Source organism: Adiantum capillus-veneris, chromosome 2 (assembly GCF_014529385.1).
Source record: "Adiantum capillus-veneris isolate H3 chromosome 2, ASM1452938v2, whole genome shotgun sequence".
Lineage (NCBI taxonomy): Eukaryota > Viridiplantae > Streptophyta > Polypodiopsida > Polypodiales > Pteridaceae > Adiantum > Adiantum capillus-veneris.
This window is the reverse complement of record NC_140932.1, coordinates 57,015,679-57,037,090: the sequence shown is the minus strand read 5'-3', so window position 1 is coordinate 57,037,090 and position 21,412 is coordinate 57,015,679.

Genomic DNA, 21,412 nt, shown 5'->3' with positions numbered 1-21,412 from the left:
TTAGGATGATGAATTTCCCATCTCCCAAATTCTCCGTGTAGACGCAGTGATCCGAGTTGCATCTTGTGAATCCCTGATCCAACATCCATCGATCAAACATCAAGTACCATTGTCTTGATGCTTGCTTTAAACCATACAAGCTCTTCTTTAATCTGCAAACCATTTTCTCCTTACCTTTTACTTCATACCCCTTTGGTTGAAGCATGTAGATTTCCTCCTCTAAGTCACCGTGAGGGAATGCCATTGATAGCCATTTTTTTGGCTCTTTGTAATTACCACAGTGAGTTACCTCACCCTACCAAAATCATCCAAACACTGTCGCTATCCCTACCATTTCACTGTACATAGGCGTGCGTGAGTCACGGGACTTTTCCCATATCTTCTTTAAAAACCCTCAATTAGCTAGTCATTGGGCTAGTTGAGCCAAATAAAAAATAAAAAAATAAAAAAAAATATAAGTATATTATGGCCCATGCGTATGTAAATATTTCTTTGTATATAGTGCTAAATAAAAGGATTTTCCATAATTATTTTGATATTTATTTAAATATTTCTACCTAGGTGTGTGTTATTTATGCTCTGTACATTGCCTCACCATTACCACAATTTTTCTTACCATTTTTCATACTCTTTATTCCATATAGAAATATTTTCATGTAAGCTTCTTTTATATTTGGTGTAACTCCACCCCAACAAAAATCCAAAAAAACTAGTTTTATTTATGTGTATATTTTTTCACTATTTTGATTTTTCCCTTCCTACATCTATTTTGTTTTTTTCTAAAAAATTAGAACACCAAAAATATTTATCTTTTTATGGTAGCCTCATAATGAGAGAGATTTCTTTTGACCCCTTTATATTTTTTCCACTTATATTATTTATATTTGACATGTACATATTTTTTAGACCCCTCAATATTTGATTTTCTTAGTTGTACTATTCACTTATATCCTAATCTCAACAATATCTTCAATTATAGACCTACCAAATAAGGTTTAGGGTAGGTGGCATGCATACATGCACTATGGAGGGCTCACTCTTGGAGGTATTCAAAGAATCATCCAAAGAAGGACCCCACAAGGACCTTTGCAGTGGAAAAAAACGATCGGTTTTTCTGAATTTTTAAAGTTCACTTGCTCTCCGAATTTGAAAAGGTGATACAAACAAAAGTTGTAGCTCGTGGGCTGAACTTTTGCCTCAAATTTTTTCATATTTTTTTGAGCTACGAGCTGTGAGCTATGATTTTTTTAGTGGACCCCAGTTTTCCCATGCTATGCAGCCACACTCTCTCTTCCACTTTATCATTTTCCTCTTTCACACACACTTCTCCACTCATCATCCCCATCTCTCTCACCACTCCTCTCTGCACACTACTCACCTTCTCCTCAACCTTGAAGAATAAGAGAAACCATGGTGAACTCATACCTCCCACACACAATTCCATTCCAAAATTGACCACCTAGTCTCATTTTTCCTCCTCCAAATTACCCATATCTATAAAAAAACCACAAAATTCAGCCTCTTCTCTTAAAAGACAGCATCATGGTGGTTGATTACTCAGCTTCAATTACCTTGTCTCTCAAGGAAGGTCAAGAGTGGAGAAAAAATGTACCGTCAAAGCTAGTGGACCGTCAACAAGCGTCAAAATCGGCCCTACTCAAGACACTTGGAGCATCAACCTTGTAAGAAAGCCACCTTTTCTTACCTCTTAAGAGTTTTTTTCTTCCTTATTTGTATCCTACATGGATACTCCCATTGTAAATATCCAATTCCATTTGTAAATTAATACTAACTCTACTAACACTAACCCACTATGAAAAGTCCTATCACCTCCATTTCTCTCCTCTCTCTTTCCTCACCAACTTCTTGATAATTCCAAGCAAAAGAAATTAGATAAATTGCTGAAAATCTAACCCAACCATGGTTAGAGGAGTAACCCTAGCCTTCAAAATTGCTATAAAAGGAGGGTGTAGCTAGCACAAAAGGGAGCCATAAGCAAGAGCACTATGCTATAGCTTGAGAAGCCAAGCTCAACCTCTTTAGAAGGAGCTCTTGAGTGGAAGCTCATTGTCTTATGCATGTGCATGTGTTGTAATAGGGGATTAGCAAGGGAACTCTATGCCATTGTAAGAGAGAGAGTGATCATTCAATTGAGAGTAGGAAATCTATCATTTCTCCTACTAGTGTAAGCCCAACATTCGCTGAATCAAAGAGGGTGGATTTGGACTAAGCTTCGATACTTTGTCTCCCTTCCAACGTGAAGTAATGGACAACAATGATGCGTAAGTGTCTTGGTGTTTTTTTTGTTAAGTTCTTGATAGCTTGTCTCTGGTGTTGTCATCAATCTAGCCATAAATCCCACATACTGTAAGAGGGCGACAGGGTGGAGAGGACTCCCCTGGCCTTAAGACAGTGATTGGGGTGGCTTTTCTTGTGATGTGTTGTGATGAAATTTACGCAAGCTATGTTGAACAAATACTAATCTCACTTTGATTTGTCATGACAGATTTGTAAGAAGGTATTAATGCAACAAGCACCCCCTCCCCCTTTCTCTCTCTTTCTTAAATATATAGTTGTGTTTGCTTGATCATTGCCGATACGTTTCACAGCAGCCCGAGCACTATCTCTCTCTCTCTCTCTCTCTCTCTCTCTCTCTCTCTCTCTCTCTCTCTCTCTCTCTCTCTCTCTCTCTCTCTCTCTCTCGTGTTTTAGTGTGTGAGAGTGTTCCATTGGTGTTAGGGTTAGTGTAAATTCCTTGCTTGTTTGTGGGTTGCTCTAACGATTCTCCTCTTTTGCGTCCTAGTTCGCTCTTAAACTAGGTGGTGCCCCTTGTGTAGTTGGGATTTGGCTGTGGGTTTGTTGTTTTGGTTTGTGTTGTGTTGTGCCCCAGCCCCATTGAGCAGCACGGGAGCCTTGAAGGGTGTCTAGAGGTTGCTCTTCTTGTTGCCCGCCCCGGACCGCCTCACCGTATTTACATCCATTTGTTCGAGATTTAGATCATGAGCAGCCACAAGGCTTAAGACAAGCCTAATTGAGTTCATTTTTACAACAGGAGAAAATATTTCATTGAAGTCAATACCTTTCTTTTGAGAAAAACCTTTTACCACAAGCCTAGACTTGTACATTTTCTTCCCACCTTCTTCTTCCTTTAGCTTGTACACCCATTTGTTTTGAAGTACCCGCTTACCTTTAGGCAACTCAACCAACTCCCATGTTTGGTTACGATGTAGTGAGTCCATCTCCACTTGCATGCTCTTCGTCCATTGTTCTTTGGATTCATGTTGCATAGCTTCTTCATATTATTCCGGCTCTCCAGAATCTGAGATCAAGAGATGGTTGAAGGAAGGAACAAACCTTTCTGGAGGTCTACTTGCTCTTGTAGATCTTCGGGGAATAGGTTGAGGCTCCTCATTTGGTTGACGTTGTTGCACATTGTCACCGTTTGCAGTCCTTGAGTCTTCACCATCCTCAAGCTCCATGTACTCATCACATGTTTCTTTTGTTTGTTTTCTTTCCAAGTAATCTTTGTACATATTTTGTTCGTTAAAAATTACATCCCTACTCCTTAAGATTTTACCATCTTCAGGATTCCATAGGCGATACCCAAAGTCTCCTTCTCCATAGCCAATGAAGAAATACTTTTTGGACTTTGCATCTAACTTTGATCTTAGGCTTCTATCTATGTGCATGAAAGCCTCACACCCAAACACTTTGAGAAATGCATAATTCACCGGTTTACCTGTCCATGCCTCTTCTGGAACTCCCCCATCCAATGCCGTTGAGGGTGACCGATTGATTAAGTACACAGACGTACTTACAGCTTCCGCCCAAAGCTCAAGCGGTAGGCCTGCATGTAGCCGCATGCTTCGTGCTCGTTCCATGATTGTCCTGTTCATCCTTTCCGAAATCCCATTTTGTTGAGGTGTCCTTGGGGTTGTCCTTTGCCTCCAAATGCCATTGCTAGCACAAAAGCTTTCAAAAGCTTGGCTGCAATATTCGCCTCCATTGTCGGATCTGAGGCATTTAACCTTGGTACCTGTTTCATTCTCCACAAAGGCTTTCCATCTTTGAAATATGGAAAATACATCGGATTTATTCTTCATGACATAAACCCATGTTTTTCTAGTCGCATCGTCTATGAATGTTACATAGTACAATGAGCCACCAAGTGATGGTGTACTTACAGGACCCCAAACATCAGAATGAACCAACTCAAGTTTTTTATTTTTTCTTTCATTTCCTGATTTTTGAAATTTTACCCTCTTTTGTTTACCATAAACACAATCTTCACAGAACTCTAAGTCCACTTCTTTCAAACCTGGTAGAAGCTTCTTTGTTTGAAGGATTTGCATTCCTTTGGCACTCATATGCCCAAGTCGGTAGTGCCACACCGCACTGTCAACTTTTGTAGTTGCTGCACAAGTTGAAGGTTGCGTGCTAACAGTACACAAGTAAAGTGTACCGACTTTTTCACCCTTGGCAACCACCAAAGATCCCTTTGAGATCTTCCACCGTTTGTTTCCGAATGCAATGTTGTGACCTTCATCGTCCAATTGTCCTGTAGAGATCAAATTTTTGCGAAGAGCAGGAACATGCCTAACATCTTTAAGCTTCCATTCATTTCCATTAGCAGTTTTGATAGAAACTGTACCTTTGCCGACAATCTCACAAGCTTCATCATCTCCCAAGTATACATACCCAAAATTACCTTTGGTGTAGTCTTGGAAATGTTGCTTGTGTGGTGTCGCATGGAATGAAGCCCCGGAATCTACTATCTAGGAATTAGACACATTGTCTAATGAGAGAATTAGAGCATCTTGCTCTACTTTACCTGCCACATTGGCCTCCGATGTTGGCTTGTTGTCTTGAGACTCTGTCTCCTTCTTCTTCTTGGACCAGCAATCCTTCTTGACGTGGCCCTTCTTGCCGCAGTTCCAACATTCAAGAACTGACTTTGTGCGTGACTTGCTCCGCCTTGAGCGATCACGACCCTTTTGGTTTTTGAACCTCTCCTTAAGCCTTCCTCTTGTTTCCAGTGATAGTGCAGCACTTGATGATTCTCCTGTGCTTCTCCTTCGCATTTCCTCGCTTAGGAGAACACCCACAACATCATCAAACTTAAGAGTATTTGTGCCAGAGATAGAATTACTTACAGCCATCACAAGGCTGTCCCAACTATCCGGTAGAGATGATAGCATAAGGAGAGCTCGCACTTCATCATCGAAATTGATTTTCACTGATCGAAGTTGACTTATGTTTGTGTTGAAGTCATTTAGGTGTTCTGCAACTGAACCATTCTCTGCCATCTTTAGATTGAACAAGCGCTTCATAAGAAATACCTTATTGGATGCCGATGGTTTCTCGTAGAAGTCGTCAAGTGACTTCATCGAGTCCTCCGTGGTCTTCATCTCCGAAACATTGAAGGCCACCGTTGACGCCAAGCTTAACCAGATTGTTCCCAGTGCCTTTCGATCAAGGACAATCCATGCTTCATCTTCCATCGTTGCGGGCTTCTTTGCAAGACCGCCTAGTGGCAAATAGAGGTCCTTCTGGTAGAGATAGTCTTCAATCTGCATCTTCCAATGTTGGTAGTTTTTGTCGTTGAACTTCTCAATCTTGAGCTTCCCTTCCTCCGCCATAACTCCCACTCAATTCAAGGAATCCTTTCCTTGAGATAATTTAGCTACGAGCAAACCTTGCTCTGATACCAGTTGTTAGGAAATAAGACGTAAGCTAAATAGATAATTGAGTAGATTACTTAATGGAGAGAGAAAGATTTATATACACGAGATTATAGAGTAGAGAGAGAGAGAGAGAGTACACACGATATACGTGGTTCACCCAATGTGGGCTACGTCCACGGGAAAGCAGCCACTCTATGGCTTTAGTACTTCAAAACAAGAAGTAGTTTACAAAGGGATTATACCCTTAATGGAGCTCCCGCCTTGCTTCTCTCTCACCACCTCACACTCACCTTGTTGCATCAACTTCACACACTCTAAAATGTGTGTAGAAATGGCCTCCTTTTATAGGCCAAAAGGGTTGCCCTCTCTTATGAGAGACAGCCATGTGTAGCCGCCCTTGTGCGAATAAGTCCAAATCGGACCCTCCAATCCGCCCATGTGCGGCCGCCCTTGAGAAGACAAGTCCGCTTTTAAATTCGGCCACCGGCCATTGACTTCCGACCACCGGCCATCGGCCATTGACTATCGGCCAACCGACCGGTTGTTTTCCGACCGCCGTCCGGCCATAATATTCCGGCGGAAAAGAATATTCCGGCGGAAAAAAGTCTCGGGGGCCTCCGCCCCCAAGGCCTTTAAAGTTGCCCCTGATTCTTGTGCGTGAAAAATTTGGTTTCCAGTGAGTGATTTTCCTTCACGCACAATGGCTTCTCCTCATAATGGGGGCCTTACAAATGTGCGCTTTTACCACAAAAAATTACAAGGGTAAATCAGGCTCCATACTTAACACTTAGCTAATCGACACATGGAAGTGTTGAGATTTCAACTGATCTTCTTCTCCCACCTTGTCCATATCCAAGACCCTAAATCTTTGATGTTCTCTCTCTCTCTCTCTCTCTCTCTCTCTCTCTCTCTCTCTCTCTCTCTCCCCCCCCCCCTGGTCTGGCTTCTCTCCTCCAATCGATGATGTGTCCAGGCCGAATTATTGAATCCTTGATGTGCTTGCTCATTGTCCCCCCCAATAGTCTGGCTTCTCTTCTCCAGGCGACTATGGATCATATTTCCTCAATGCTTGAGATAGACGAAGCCCATAATACATTAGAACTTATTCCCATGAAAACCATCGAGTACACTTGTGTTATGGCACCAGGGTGAAATGCTTTATTCTTTGACAAAAAAATTGTGGATACAATATGCAGAACCATCTCCGCAAGTATGGCACGAAATCTTCCCAAAATCCTTTCGGGAATTGTTTTATATTGTTCCTCCACTACTACCTTTGCCTGACGGGGTATGTTCGACTGATTTCTGCATGAGTAAAAAGTTATAAGCATATTAACATGGTTCCAATACATTCCTGTAATGTGTGTGTGTGTGTGTGTGTGTATATATATAGGAATGTATATGGACATACATTAGAAATTCTTCTCATGGATATGTGTGTGTGTGTGTGTGTGTGTGTGTGTGTGTGTGTGTGTGTGTGTGTGTGTGTGTGTGTGTGTGTGTGTGTGTGTGTGTGTGTGTGTGTGAGAGAGAGAGAGAGAGAGAGAGAGAGCATGCAGAGTGTGCTCTTCATGGAAGTGCCTATCTTTCTAAGGCTACTATCATCCTCTCTCCATTTAGCTTACCATGAAAAAAATTTAATCCTTTAAGAGAGAATTTTCATTTGGATTTTAGTTTTTCCAATTTACCCATGTGGCTAGTTGTACAATTCCAAGTTGTTTCTTCAGTGCCCTCAGAATCATCACCATTTGTATAAATTTTTAGAGTTGTTTTTAAGCAGTACAAATTAGCCTCTTCTCATTGAGAGAGAGAGAGAGAGAGAGAGAGAGAGAGAGATTTATTGAAGGTAGACCTTACCTTATTCGTCTTCTCTCTCTCCCTCTATGTATCTATATATGTGTGGGTGTAGTCGACCCATTGTTTCATCCCAAGGAAAATCCCGATCCCAAGGAAAATCTCGTTAATCATCTTTTACCAAAAATTGAGGATATTTTAACGTGAGCAATTATGAGAGTCAACCTCTCTCTAATATCTTTCTCTCTCCCCCTATCTTTCTTTCATTGATTCGAGCCTTCTCTCTCTCTCTCTCTCTCTCTCTCTCTCTCTCTCTCTCTCTCTCTCTCTCTCTCCCCCCCCCGGTGACATACTTGAGTTGCATCGAGAGCTACCGCATGGATGGTCGAGCTTTGTCATTAGCAGGCAAGCCCTCCTCTCTTCATAAAAATATACTCAATGTTTGAGTTTTCATTAATGTCTCTGTCATGTGTATGCACATACATACATGCACTTACTATAGTAACCGATCAATTGGGTGAGAAGGGACACCAACATAGGTGCCCAATGCTCAACAATTTTTCAAGCACTTTAAGAAAGGGTATAGAAGTGTCTGTTTATAGTTGTTTTTAACTTTTTTTTAAATACACTTGTTTGTTTTCAAAATACACTGATGTCGTTGTGGCAAGTTGCGGTAAGTAAAAGTTTGTTATTATAGTACACCTCCTGTGTTCTTGGTAGCCTCGGGTAGAGAACAAATGTGTAATCTTCAGCACCTCAAAGCTAAGCTTAAGCTTGAGGCCGTTTTGTAATTTCTTTGAGATTTAAATACATTTACTTATTATTGTGAGTTTGTCCAAAAAAAATTATTTGAAAATACACTTGCACAATTTTTTAAAAGATATCAAACTTGGTCTTAAAAAGGCCCCTTTGAAAAAACAAAGCAAATTTATCTTTAAAAATTATATTTTTATTAAACAATAAAATATCCACAAAAATTCTCATTTTTTTGTTATGTGCACTTAAGCTGGACCATTTACTTTATGTAAAGCATTGTTTAGGAAAAATTATTTTCATAAACATATAAAAATCTCGCCAAGACAAATCTGAACTGGAAATTTTACAATACTAGCTAATACTTTTGTAAAATTACACTATTTTCCATGTATTTGCAACGGAATTTTGTCCTTCTTGCCCTCCCCTCAACCGGCTACTTTGATTTTGCAACCGGCTCAAGGCTAAGCTGAGGCACACTTTTCCCGAACAGTGACATTGTAGAAAGTCTTTTGACTTTACATTTTCAAAAGTCTTTTTGTTATGTGTACTTAAATGGGTTCAGTAGAAAGTCTTTGATTTTCAATTCCCAAAAGCTTTTCATTTCCTGCAATGTTACTATTCACTTTTGCATTTTAAATCTTCCTACCTTGACTTTTGCATTTTAGAATCAGTGTTCGGGAAAAGTGTGCCTCAGCTTAGCCTTGATCCGGTTGAAAAATCAAAGTAGCCGGTTGAAGGGATGGCAAGAAGGAGAAAATTCTGCTTAAAATACATGGAAAATAGTGTAATTTTGCAAAAATACTTGCTAGTATTGTACAATTTCCGGTTCAGATTTGTCTTGGAGGGATTTTTATATGTTTGTGAAAATGATTTTTCCCGAACACTGTTTAGAATAGAGGTCTTATAAGGTTTTCTCTTAAGTGAAGCATTGAGTGACACATGGAGGGTCTCTCCTTCCTTGAAAAATTTAAATTGCTTCGTATATAGTATAGATAGATGAAGCACTAGCCTATGCCAAAAGTTTGCTTAAACTAATTCACAAACAAAAAGTTTACAAATGTTAATATATACATGTGGTAGTGATGTGTGTGAACACACTAGGACCGCCGAGGCATTTATTCCCTCTTTAGGAGGTTTTTTCCCCCGAGCATTGTATATACGCCCATCACTCTAGGGCTATCTATCTTTCCATTGCACACTAAGTAACACACTCTCTATTGTGTGCCTTGAGCTTCCTTCGTCTTCTCCAAGCTGTGTGCATTTCTCTGCAACCCTAATTCCAACAATTGGTATCAGAGCAGGTTGCGTCCTCTCAGGCTTAGTCGCCAGCTACTCCAGCACACGCCTGCTCACTTTCTCCAATTTCAGTGAGCTTTGGTGAGTGTTCGCAGGTCGAAAAATATTTCGGGGGAGCTCTTAGAGCTTAGTCCGCTCAGATTTCTGATTCGGGCTCATTTCGGCCTCCGTTTCCACTACAAGCAGTGCTGCACAAGCTATTTTGTCATTTTGTGCAGAGTTTCTGTCAGTGCCGTTTTTTGCATAACATGTACCTTAAAGTATTCTATAGTTTGTGCTATATAGCACGTGTTGTTCCCGCTCCATTTCTCCTATTTTCGGGCAGTTTTCACATCAGGTGCAGCATTTACCATGGCTGACAACAACACAGATGTCTTCAAGATGTTTGCTGCTAAGGACAGGTTGGATGGGGACAATTACCCTATGTGGGCTTATATGATGCAACACGTTCTTGTGTCAAAGGGCGTCTGGAATATTGTGCAGGGCATTGATGTACGTCCTGGTTCTGAGGATGTAGGCGATGTTGAGGATGTTGCAGGTCTTGCTGCAAGGATTGCTACTATTAGAGTTGTTTTGCCTACAGATGAACAAGCTCGTTGGGATGTAAAGGATGTGCAGGCTCATGCATTGATTGCGTTGTCTGTGACGGGCACCATTGTTCCTCAAATCCGTTCAACAAAATCTGTAAAACAGGCTTGGGATATTCTAGCAGGTCTTTATGCAAGCCGCAATGAGGCTAAAATTTCTTTGTTACGTAAAGATCTAGAGTCAAAGATTATGCATGAGGAAGATGATATGGACACTTTTCTTGCGGGTGTCAAGGATATCAATGAGCAACTTATTTTTGCAGGTAAAGTCATTTCAGACAGTTCCCTTGTGCAGACTGTTCTTAATGTCTTACCAGATTCTTATCAGACTTTTGCTAGTACTTGGAGACTTATGACCTAATGAAATCCAGAAGTTGTCAAGTTTGATGCATTATGCACATTGTTGTTACAAGAGTCACTTTCCAGAAAAAAGAGGACTAGACAGCGTGCAGTTGAACAGGCTTTTATTGCTTCTCAAAGAAAGGGTGGTAACAGCAATGCAGCCACTTCTTATGGTTCTGCTGCGGGTGGCAAAACTTTTGTTCCCAATGCTTCTGCTGGCAACACTTCATCTGGAAATTCTGGTGATAAGGGCAAAAAGAAGATGTGTTGCCATTATTGTAAAGCTAATATCACTTGATCAAGCAGTGTCCTAAGTTGAAGGCAAAAGAGGCTAAGAAGAAAGAGGGTGGTTCCACTACAAATGTTGGTTCCTCTACAAATGCAGCCATTGTTGAGTCCTCTGTGAAAGGAGACTGTAATGCTGATGTTGATGCAGAATGGGCTTTTAGCGCAGAGTGCACTTACAATCATGTTGTTTATGATGCATGCTTGTTAGTTGCTGCAGATTCACACGTGTGGTATTTCGACAGTGGTGCTACAAAGCACATTACCTCACATCATGAATTGTTCACCTCTCTCAAGTTTGTCCCTCATGGGAATTCAGTCACTTGTGCCAACAATTCCTCTTATCCGATTCAGGGAGTTGGAAAGATTGTGCTTACTACTGCAAATGGCAGTTCCTTCACACTTGTTGATGCACTTTATGTACCTGGGATCAAGAAGAATCTCTTGTTTGTATCTGCACTTGCAAGACTTGGACTTGTAGTCAAATTTGTGGTTGACATATGTACAGTTCATGATCTCAGTTTTGGTGATGAAATTGCAGCATCTCGTGGTCTGTATAAGCTCACTTGTATGACAAGTGTGGACATAATATTGCAAATGTTTTTGCTAATTCAAGGGCTATTTCAGATGCAAAACTTTGGCATGCATGTTTTGGTCATCTGAATTTTGTCAGTTTGCTACGTTTGTAGAAATCTGATATGGTTGCTTCTTTGCCGCCTCTTGAAGCACGTGTCAAACATGTTTGTGAAGGTTGTATTTTGGGTAAGATGCAACGTTCTAAGTTTCCAAAGGATGGTTCAGTTCGGGCCACATGCAGATTGCAGCTTGTGCATAGTGATGTTTGTGGGCCCATGCAAAGTCCTTGGGCAATTACCTTTACTTCGTGACTTTCATTGATGATTACTCCAGGCATGCATGGGTATTTCCGCTTAAAGCAAAGTCCAAAGTTTTTATGTGCTTCAAACAATTTCTGGCTATGGTTGAAAATGTCTCAAAATGACTATGGGCACCCTCCGTTCTGATCGAGGGGGGAAGTATATGTCTCATGAATTTAATGCGTTTCTGGCTAGTCGTGGGATAAAACACCAATGTACAGTGCCTTATACACCTCAGCAAAATGGTGTTGCTGAGAGGAAAAACAGTTCACTTACGAAAATGGCACCATGTATGGTCAAAAGTGAAGCTTTGCCGCATTCTTTTTGGCTTGAGGCCATCATGTGTGCCACTTCTTATGTACTTAACAGGTGTCCTACGAAAGCTTTATAGTCTATTACTCCATATGAAGCATGGCATGATAGAAAGCCTTCTATTGAGCACCTGCGTGTTTTTGGTTGTTTGGCATATGCTTTGGTGCCACAAACACAGCGAAAAAATTGGATGATAAGGCTGTTAAATGTATTTTTGTTGGTTATAGTGCTAAAAGCAAAGGTTACAGGTTGTATCATCCGCAAAAAAAATGTATTCTGGTTTCACGAGATGTAGTGTTTGTGAAAGATTCTGTTCAGCCCTTGCTGTCATGTACTAGAGACAGTAATGTAAGCTCACAGGACATTTATGACACTTTGCTACCTCTTTTTGGTGGTGGAAATACGAATGTAAGTTCCAATGAGGCAAATGTACAGTCTATGGGGGTTTCTAAAAAATGTTACAAATCAACCTATTACTGATGCAGATGTACATGATGTACTTGATGAGGAAAGGGCTGAAAATGAGTAGGCTCGAGGTATGCCAAAATGGCTAGTGCACACTTTGCGTGATAGTAAATTGGATGCACCTTTGTCTAGTCGTACTCGTTCAGGCTCTCACCATGCATCTTATGCATCAGATTGTTATGCTTTGGCTATGTCTAGCTTACATGATTCTGAGGAGCCTCTGTCTTTTGAGATGAAGCACAGAATCCAAAAAATTGGATAGCTGCCATGCAATCAAAATATGATGCACTTATAGATAATGAAACATGGACTTTATGTGATTTGCCTCCTGGCAAAAAGGCCATTGGTACAAAGTGGGTTTACAAGTTGAAACTCAAGCCGGATGGTGAGATCGATCGCCATAAAGCTCGACTTGTTGCAAAGAGTTATGCACATCAAAAAGGCATAGATTATGAAGAGACTTTTGTTCCCACTTGTCGTATGACTACTGTGTGTTTTCTATGTGCATTGGCAACTCATTTTGGTTGGGATGTACATCAATCAGACATTGTTACTGCTTTCTTGAATGGTGACATATTTGAGGAAGTTTATGTAACGCAACCTCGCGGTTTTGTCATAAAAGTACAAGAGGAAAAGTGTGCAGATGTAAGAAGGCTTTGTATGGGTTGAAGCAATCTCCTCGTGCTTGGTATGAGAAAGCTGACACTCATTTGGTCAAACAAGGCTTTCGTAACAGTCCAACAGAAAGCACATTGTATGTAAAGCGTGAGGGTGATGTACTTCTCATTGTGGTTCTTTATGTCGATGATTTGTTGATCACTGGACCAAATGAGAGACATATTGCTAAATTTAAGGCTGATTTGAATGGTACTTTCAAGATGAAACATTTGGGGCTATTGCATCATTACTTGGGTATACAATTTAAGCAATGTGATGGTGGTATTGCCTTGTGTCAGAAAAGCTACATAGAGACATTGCTATGTAAGTTTGGACTTGAGAATTGAAAACCTATTGCCGCTCCCATGGAAACAGGTTTGAAGTTGAGTCTACATGATGCTGGCGATCCTGCTCATGTCACTCTTTATCAAACTATTGTTGGCTCCCTCATTTATGTATGCAACACGAGGCTAGATATTCAGTTTGCAGTCTCACAGGTCAGCAGATTTATGCATAGCCCAGGGTCTAAGCATTGGCAGGTTGTCAAGAGGATTTTTTGCTACGTTAGTGGCACTTTACATCTTGGCTTGTTTTATCCCAAGGGGGGATCATTGCCGCCAGACTTACATGCTTTTTCGGACTCAGATTGGGCTGGTTGTTTTGACACGCGAGTGTCCACAAGTGGTTTTTGTTTCATGCTTGGCAGTTCATGTATATCATGGTGGAGCAAGAAGCAACCTACTATGGCCACTTCGAGTTGTGAGGCTGAGTACAGGGCAGTCTTCACAGCTACGGTTGAGTGTGTATGGCTCAGACGTCTTATGGCTGATTTGGGTGTTGGACAGGACACTGCCAACGCTATCTACACTATCAGAGTGCATTGGCAGTTGCGAGGAACCCAGTTTTTCATGCTCGCACAAAGCACATTGAGGTGCATTATCACTATGTCAGGGAGAGGCTCTCAGCAGGAGAGATCAGCTTGGCTTATGTGCCAACACAGGACAACCTTGCAAATATTTTCACAAAGGCATTGTCTCGTGAGAAGCTTGAAGCTTTCTGCAAAGCTTTCGGCTTACTCCCCTTTGTGGACTGATCATGTCCTCAGGGCATGGCACTTCCCTTTACTCATGTGCCAGATCTTGTTCACAGCATCACTCCGGGGGGGATTTGTTACCATATACATGTGGTAGTGATGTGTGTGAACACACTAGGACCGTCAGGGCATTTTTTCCCTCTTTAGGAGATTTTTTCCCCCGAGCATTGTATATACGCCCATCACTCTAGGGCTATCTATCTTTCCATTGCACACTAAGTAACACACTCTCCATTGTGTGCCTTGAGCTTCCTTCATCTTCTCCAAACTGTGTGCGTTTCTCTGCAACCCTAATTCCAACAACAAGTCTTCCTACATTTCACTATTTTCTTGTCAAGGGTTGCTTGATTTCTTCTTACCTTGATAAGACTTGCTCAATGATAGGTAAAACTCTGAGATAAACAATAAGGAGAATGTAATGCCCCAAGATATACTCTTTTTTATCTCAGAGAGGGTTACTACATTGTTTTTTTTTTTTGCAAAACTCACCAATAGGTGACTGAATATATATTATAAATCACAAAAAATTACAAAATCTCCCCATGCACATACCGTGCCATGAGAGCAAACCATAGCTAGAATCATATTAACAACCATACGGACCCCAGTTACCATAGACCAGGATTGCTCACATAACCAGACCACAACAATCCACCACAGAGTAGTATCAGCAAACTCGCAAAGTTACAATGGCTATCATAGGGGAGCCACCCCACACGAGATGAGACAACACACTAAACAGAAGAGGAATAGAACAAGCCGAATTGAAGGGGCCCACTGTCCCCATCACCATCAAAACCTTCCTGAGTTGCCACCAAGACCGAACTGCTTCCACCAGCAACTTCTTGCCTCGGGAAAGCCTGCATGTAAAGCTGCCAACTAAAGAACAATGCAAAACCATATCCGAACGGATATGCCACCCAAAAAATAGTTCCAAGCAGAAGCACCACACCAAACCAACACAACCAATCAACACAAAACCATGGAAGAACCGCCAAACCAGCTCTTGCCGCCATCAGGTCCTCCAACTCCACCCCCATAAACAGAGGGTTCCACAAACCAAATATGCCAGGTGAGCTTTCGCTCCCGCCAAAGCAGGAACAGGGTGCCACCAAGCCTTGATATCCCAAAAATGGAGGGGAGCATGAGAGGAAAGGAGCCAGTAGCAAAGTCACCAGCCAGGTCCTCCATCCCCGAAAAAGACCCCTGCTACGAGGGCAACGCCACACATCTACAACCGGCGTCATCAAAGACGAGGCCTAGAGTGCCTCTATCCTCCTCTACAACAGCCTCCAAAGGGGTCCCCACACACGAGCACCGCGCAGGGCTGAGAACAAAAAACCCTAGACCCCCCTTCCTCTCCCCTAGAGAGGGTTACTACATTGTTATTCTTACATAGTGGGTAGAGCATGATAAAGGCTTTGTGGACTACAACTATCCATTAACAATACTTGATATAGAAGATTAATTATGTAAAGATTTACCTGGTCCAGGATATGAGGTCGAGTAAGGAGGATGGAAACGCACGAATGAAGCTCGAAAAGAGGGTATGCGCGATGTGTAGGGTGTGTGCGAGTGTACTGTGTACTGTTGGCTCTAGATGTTGGTGAGCTCGCGGTAGCATCCGTCATCCTCAATCTCGCCTTTTGAGTTCTGCAGCATCACTATAAGTTTCCCCGCCTTCAGCGTCCCCGCCTCTGTGAGGTCCCCACCCCGTCGTATCAAACAACGGATCTGATGGTAAACCTGGTGGCCACTAGATCTATAGCGGAAGCAAACAAAATGGTTCAGGGTTCACTAGCGGACGATCTCTCATCACAAAGTGAGTCAAGTTCGAGCCTACTAGCAACGAGATCTAGCTCCACCTCGCAGGGGAAGCGTACTTAACTATCTAGCGATCCTAAGACCCACCTTCCAAGAGGCGAGAAGCCTCGAGTGCCTTTTTCCCCATGTTTCAGAGGCACGTACTCTCGAGAATTCCCCGCTCTAGGGACAATGAGCGTTACTAATATCGAGTAAGCACTATGGGGACAGAGAGTTCCCGACCAATCGGGACCACCCATCTCGTAGGCATTGGCAACCTGAGCCAAGCCCCCACTTTCCACCCCCACACTCACACTTCATCGTGTGACCTAATTACTACCACAAAGGTTGTTCAACATAGATATTCCTTGTTTAATTCCGAATCACATGGTTCGTTAAAACAGCCCTTCAACCAGTATTGCAAACAACACCAAGATAGAATTCTAGTAAAAATTATACTCAAACTTATTCATAAAAATTCCAATGTTCTGGAGGTACAACATCCCCCCTCCAGCGAGAGTTCACTCCTCCTGTTGTCGCCTAGCTGCCCATACAACTAGGTATGTCCACCGCATAGAAAGCACGTCATGGACACTCCCACCGCATAGAAAGCAAGACGTGGGTTCCCACCGCATAGAAATCAAGTCGTGGGTATCCACCGCATAGAAAGCAAGTCGTGGATTCAAGAGCCCTTAACGAGGAACTCTACCCCCTGTGATCAGTAGGGGGGTCAGGACTGATTCAACATTGAAAATAAAATGAACATGCCGAGCTAAATTTTTCCTAGCAGACATTCTTTCCTCTTGCAAACAGCATACCCATCAAACATTACCTTCCTACTTTAGAACTTAATGTATAATGATTTCAATGCCGAGGTTTCCGTCGGATTTCTCCAACATGTTTGGGGATATGAGCATTCCTAACTAGCGTATGCAATGTTAATTTAAACAACTTGAAAAAAATATGGTCTACCTCTTCCACTTCTTCATCGATGGCCCGTGAGATGGCCGGTATTTGCTCGTCCATGGGAGCCTTCCCCTTTCCGTTGACATTGCTCGTTCCTGCTTCGCGATCATGGGCACCACCGAAGCGCGTCCTCTTAACCGGGGCCATTTCTCACTACTTTAAATGATTAGCTTGGAGAAAGAGCTAAGGTTCACAAGCATCATAACAGTCCAATGGGTAGATTAGTGACATCAATTAATCCCTCCTATATGAGAGTCTAGATTTCTTTCATAAGCAATCATTAAGGATGGCACATAATCCTATGGGAACCGGCTCTAAGATAATTATTCGGCTTGCATGATCAAGAATAATTAAGATTTCACTATTAGAATTACCAGAGAATTGAATTAAGTATGATTAAACTATTTCCTAGCAATTAGATGATGCAGATTTACCCTATGCATATGTGTGAGGAAAAACCAATTCTTAGAGACTTAATGACGGATTAATTTCTCCTTAATTACGTCTTAATGCATAAGAAAAAAATGAATTCAATTAAGCTGCAATGTTAATGAGTGATTACAATAGTGATTCTCTTCAATCTGTACAAATACTAGCTTACTGATTAATTACTATGCTATCTAGAGAGAGAAGATTCTGATAATTATGCTCTAATCATTAATCGAGAGTGAAGAATGGCAGATAATTCAGCTATGGGATGATGATTACATAATAGAGTACGAATAAGGAGAATTTAGAGAGTAGTCATAGAGATTTTTGACTAGGAATAAGCATAATAGACAAGGGATTTAGATGGTAGAGAAAAAGATTCACAGATGGCATTAATTAAACTGTCGTTACCGTGATTAAGATCTGGTAATCTTCTCGATTTTCTGATCTAATTGAGCTTCTTGAGATGAAAATTCGGCAGCACCTCCCTCCTAGCTTCCTCTTCAATAGGTGTGTGATTCGGCAGCACCTCCCCAATGTGTGTGGGTGTGTGTGTATGCACTGTGTGTGTGTGTGTGTGTGTGTGTGTGTGATCATAAGTGTGTGTGTGTGTGTGTGCAGGTCTTTAAATAGGCTCCTACATGCTGAAAATCGATCTGGGTTGCTAAATGCATCTGGGAGCTTCTCCAGTTAAGCATGGCAAGTCTAGTTCTCTGCCCACCAAGTGTCAGGTTGGCTTGGTTAACTGGTTCTGAGACTGAGTTGCAGGCTTGGCAGCTTCCCCAAGACTCCCACAAAGCAAGAGGGCGCCCCCTAGCTGCTAAAGCTGATCTGGAGTGGCCTGGGACCTGTTCCCACACAGTCCCGGGCCCCCGGTGCCTCCCCGGACAATTTTTAGGAAATTTGGTTCTAGGCTAAAACGGGTCATACGAATCGGATTTTGATGCCGTAAATTGCCATACGAAGCTCTAACTAAGGCGTACTGGCCCGAGTACCTACCATATTTAGCAGCCCCCGAGGTCCGAAAATGCATTTTTTTCAAATTCGGGGTACGGGTGCAGATTTTCGAGACGGTCAAGACTGGACGGGTCGGGTGACCAAAAACTTACTGTTTTTGGAAATTTTTCACAAAAATTATTTTAATTCACATTTTGAAGCTTTATAACATTCTAAACATCATGGCACTGACAGAATCTGAAAAACTGCTAAAAATAGTAACTTATTCCATTGTATTCATTTCGTGGTACAAGGGTGCTCTTGTGATCGGGTCAGAGACCTTACAACCTCCCCAACGTGAAAAATTTGAGATGTCCTCATCTCAAGAATGAGTTTGGGTAATCTTTTAAGAGCGTCGACTCGTCTTCCCAAGTTGCATCTTCTTCAGGGTAATCCTTCCATTTTACCAGATGTTCTGTGATAGTTCTATTGCGTAATTTCCTTTCTCTTGTTTCAAGTACATAGTCAGGTTGGAGCTCGAGAACTCCTTGTGCTGGCATGACTATCTGATCTGAGTCCAAGAATTGATCAAGGTTGGGAATATAGGGTTTGAGTAAGCTGACATGGAATACATCATGAACCTTCAAGTTTGCAGGTAACTTTAGCTTGTAGGCTTGGTCACTTACAACCTTAATGATCTCGAATGGTCCACAGTACCTTGGGCCAAGCTTCTTATATCTGCCTAGTGATAAGTTGCTTTTCTTAGGTCGGACTCGTAGAAAAACTTTATCCCCTTCTTTGAAAGTCCTTTCCGAACGATTCTTATCTGCACAGTGCTTCTGTCTATCCTGAGCTGCTTGAATGTCCTGGCGAATGGCTCTAGTCTGGGCTTCCATATCTTCTAACATCTTTCTAGAGGCTTCTACTCTGATGGTTGGATCTGAAAAGTTCAGTGGTGCTAAACAGTCCTGTCCGTAAAGAGCTTTGAAAGGTGACATTCCAATGCTTCTGTGTTCGGAAGAGTTATAAGCATATTCTACCAAAGGTAGATATTGTAACCACTTCTTTGGTTCTTGCGAACAATAGGCTCTGAGAATGTCCTCAATGACTTGATTAACTCTTTCGGTTTGCCCGTCAGTCTGCGGATGATATGCTGTGCTGAAGGCTAATTGTGACCCAATAGATTGGAAAAGAGAGGTCCAAAATTTTGATGTGAACTTGGCATCTCTATCGCTGACGATACGCTTGGGTAGACCATGTAACCTAAAAATCTCCTTGATGAATACCCGACTAATATCTGAAGCAGTAAAGGTTGTCTTTACGGGTATTAGATGAGCCACTTTTGTGAGCATGTCAACAACCACGAAAACAGAATCATAACCTCCTGTAGAAGGTAACCCTGTAACAAAATCCATACTGATGCATTCCCACTTCATCTGGGGTATGTCAAGAGGTTGAAGTTGCCCTGGTAATTTGATCCTTTCGGCCTTTATCCGTTGACAAGAAAGACATTGTCTCACATAGCGAAGTATGTCTCCTTTCATTCCAGACCAGAAATAACTTCTTCTGACGGCGTGAAGAGTTTTAGCATAGCCTGGGTGTCCAGATGTAGGGCTATCGTGTGCTTCATATAGAATGGCCTTCTTTAAAGCTGGGTCTCTGGGTACACAGAGTCTATGTCTGTAGTAAAGACATCCTCCCATAAGAGAGTAATCTTTCGCGTCAGGCATCTTATTCTGCTGGACTAATGAAGCCATACGTTGGTACTCTGGATCTTCGAGGGATGCTTCTTTGATTCTATCCCAGATAGGGTTATTTGGAATAGAGATAGCTCCAAGAAACGATTTTTGGCATCTGCAACTGCGTTTTCCTTCCCTGGTCTATACTTTATGTCAAGGTCATATTCCTGTAATAGCTCTATCCATCGCCGTTGTCGCATAATGAGAATGGGTTGAGTAAAAATCCACTTTAAACTCTTGTGGTCTGTAATCAACTGAAATTAGCGTCCAAGAAGATAATGTCTCCATAACTTCAGTGCATGTATAACTGCTAAAAGTTCCAAGTCATGAGTAGGATAGTTCTTCTCATGATCTCTCAGCTTTCGCGAAGTATATGCCACCGGTCTTCCTTCTTGAGTAAGAACTCCACCTAGAGCGAATTTGCTAGCGTCTGTCGCTACTTCAAATTCTTTAATGAAGTCTGGAAGCTTTAAAATAGGAGCTGAGACCAAGAATTCTTTTAGCTTAGCAAAGCTAGACTCGTGCTCGGTCTTCCAATCGATCCTCATTCCTTTCTTCAGGAGTTCCGTCAAAGGTGTAGCAATACGTGCATAATCCTTGACAAAAATCCTGTACCATCCCGTTATTCCAAGAAATCCCCTTACTTCGCTGACAGTGGATGGTTGAGGCCAGTCAACGATGTCCTTGACTTTGTCTGGGTCTACTGAAATCCCTTCAGCCGAAATGACAAATCCAAGATAGTTGACCTTTGGTGAGCAAAAAGTGCACTTGCTCTCCTTAGCGTAAAGCTGGTGTTCTCGAAGGAGATCAAGTACTTTGCGAAAATGTTCCTTGTGATCTGCTTCATTCTTAGAATAGACTAGAATGTCATCAAAGAAAACCAAGACAAAATCATCCAGGTAAGGTTTAAAAATATCCTGCATAAGTCGGTTGAAGCTTGCAGGAGCATTTGTTAGACCAAAAGACATTACTGTGAATTCGTAGTGCCCATACCTAGTATTGAAAGCTGTCTTCGGAATATCTGATTCCTTGATCCTGATTTGGTAATATCCCGACCTTAGATCAATCTTTGTAAATATTTTGGCGCCGTGGAGTCTGTCCAAAAGTTCGTCAATCCTTGGAATTGGATACTTGTTCTTGACAGTTACCTGGTTCAATCCACGATAGTCTATGCATAGCCTTAAGGTCCCATCCTTCTTCTTTTGGAAAAGAACTGGAGCACCCCAAGGAGAAGTACTGGGTCGAATGAATCCTTGCTCAATGAGTTGCCTAAGTTGTTCTTTGAGTTCGATGGCCTCCGGAAGTGACATTTTATAAGGTCTTTTTGAGATAGGTTCACACCCATGGATAGTCTCAATCTCATGATCTACCTCTCTGTGTGGTGGAAGATTTG